The sequence below is a fragment of the Rhincodon typus genome, chromosome 3 (assembly GCF_021869965.1).
Source record: "Rhincodon typus isolate 14 chromosome 3, sRhiTyp1.1, whole genome shotgun sequence".
Lineage (NCBI taxonomy): Eukaryota > Metazoa > Chordata > Chondrichthyes > Orectolobiformes > Rhincodontidae > Rhincodon > Rhincodon typus.
The window spans coordinates 120,999,829-121,002,086 of NC_063334.1; the positions used below are offsets into that span (position 1 = coordinate 120,999,829).

The 2,258-nt window shown below is 43.5% G+C and overlaps 1 protein-coding gene across 1 annotated transcript in view; it reads right to left on the bottom strand.

Annotated features, from left to right (window-relative positions):
• Positions 1–2,258, bottom strand: part of LOC109914562 (NOP14 nucleolar protein homolog (yeast)) — a 32,176-nt gene that overhangs the window by 3,491 nt on the left and 26,427 nt on the right. The window lies entirely within an intron of this gene.

The window sequence follows — 2,258 nt, forward strand, 5'->3', positions numbered from 1 at the left end:
TACCTGTAGTTTATCCAACATGAATCAGCATATCCTTTTTTCCCACCTTCCCCCTCTCCCTCCCCTGCCCCTGCCCCCCCCCTTCTGCTACATATCTCACTTCCCTTTAACTGCATCTATATATATATATTTGCCTCGAGTTGGGGGAAGTGGAGTCGTGAAGGAGATTGGCTCAAGGTGGGAGCTCTATCATTAACCTAACTCCTTCACGACTCCCAGCTCCCAGAGATACTGTCCAATCAAATGTTGGCCTCATTAACAAAAACTGGTGGAATGTGAGGTTGCTTTTTGTCGGGGAGCTAGGCCCTCCCTTGGCCTGGGGGAAACCAAACAAGAAGGATCTCTGTCATCGCCTGTTCACCACAAAGGTGATGGACCATGCAGGTAAAATGTGACGACGAACAGGAGGAGGCTGTTGTGACTATTAGTGAGTGGGCTGTAATATATGCATACCTGATTTTAGGTTGGTGCCAGACATCGAGCCAAGGTGGTCAACTTTAGCAACCCTCCCAAAAAAAGCCTGGCAACCCATATTATAATCCAGATTATTACTAGGCTATTACAAAGACTGAAAGAATAGCCTGTAACCAAGATTTAAACATGTAGTTGAGGGATTATCAACCTGCCTGTTGAATATTGTGCTTGTGTCAAGTGCCTGACTGCACATGCAAGGTTGTGTCATCAAACAGGAAATCCACAGTAGATTTGCTGAAAATTTAGAAGTAAATTTTTAGGTGTGGTCCTTCCATTAGTGAAACATAAAGTGTAATTTAATGTGCAATTTTACCACACGAGTTTTGATCAGTGGTAGAAGGTGACAATGAAGGAGAGATTTTTAGTGTGTTCACTCTGGTAAATAGCTAGTTGTGTACTTCGGCAGCTTATGTGAAGTTTTCAGTTGAAATTTGGCGTTCTGGGTTGTCAGAAGTAATCTGAGCAATTTATCGGGGGGGGGTCCAACCTATGTTATATTTATGTTGGTAATGTTTATTGGTGTCAATGTACTCATTAGGCTCAGTTGCAATTCTGTTGAATGTATAATTATTGCTGAGAGATGTGTAGGGCAGTGGTAGTGTCTTTATCTCTGGTCCATGTTCAAGTCTCACTTGGAGGTGTGTCAAAACATGTCTGAACAGGTTGATCGCAATAACTATGACGACGATTACTGCTTTGGAATATTTGTTAGTAACGGTTAATTGAGCTGCTTTGCAAAACATTTCATTGCTCACTGTAATAACTTACTACTTCAATAGAGAACCTTCCGTTTTGTATTTTGCCTTTCACAACCTTCTGGCATCCTAAAGCATGCACTTCTCCCTTACCACCGCACCCTATCCCTCTGACCTCCTCTTTGAACTCCAGCCTCTCTCTCTTTCTTTGTCTGACCTTTTACCCTCTCTCCTATCCACCATCCACCCACAGCTTGCTTCACTTTCAGGTACTTTACCATCTGAAAGCAGAATACAGCAAGTTGACACACCTATTTGAACTGACGGTTACCAGCTGTGGTTGGGTTTGCTGCCAAAAGTTTCAATGTATTTATCTCTCCGCTAATATACTCCATCTTTTTTACAAAAAGTTTCACAGATCATGTGGCCACACATCTCATCTCATTGTGGGATCTTGCTGTGCACAACATTATCTCATTGCCTCAAGTGGTGGCTGCTGTTCGGGCATATCTCATTGTATGTGAGATGCTCTGGGAAGTTGTGCTGTGGCCATGCTCAGCCCCTTTTTTTATTGTGTGATGGTCCTCTCTGACCACAGAACTGTTTGTGGCCAGTGTTGAACATGTGCTAATGTTCAGCTATCTGTTTGAAATGCTGACTGCTTGAAGCCTTTAGTGCAATGAAGGCAGCTTTACAGTCAGTCATATCAGAAGCAATCTATGGACACCCCCTCGTCTTTTCCCCCACCCTCCAAACCCCAACAACTACACCACCCCTTTCTCTTTCCTAGCCGTAGCTACATTGAGATTTAGATCTTTGTGCTGCTTGGGGACTGGAGTATTCAAAAAGATGAGGGCCGCTCAAATTCACTGGATTCATTCCTGATGCTCTGGTGAGTGGTGTCTGCAGTTGGTTGCAAATGAAATGTTTCCTGCAGTCGTGGTTGTTTGTGGGGTTGCTGATTCTGTTTTCTGAAGGTTAACGTGTGGTGGTGACACTGAAGTTTATCAATACGGAAGAGGATGGGATGGTCTCTCTTTTAGAAAAATTAATCCACCAAGGGTCCCTTTTATCCTTGGTTGTGACTAT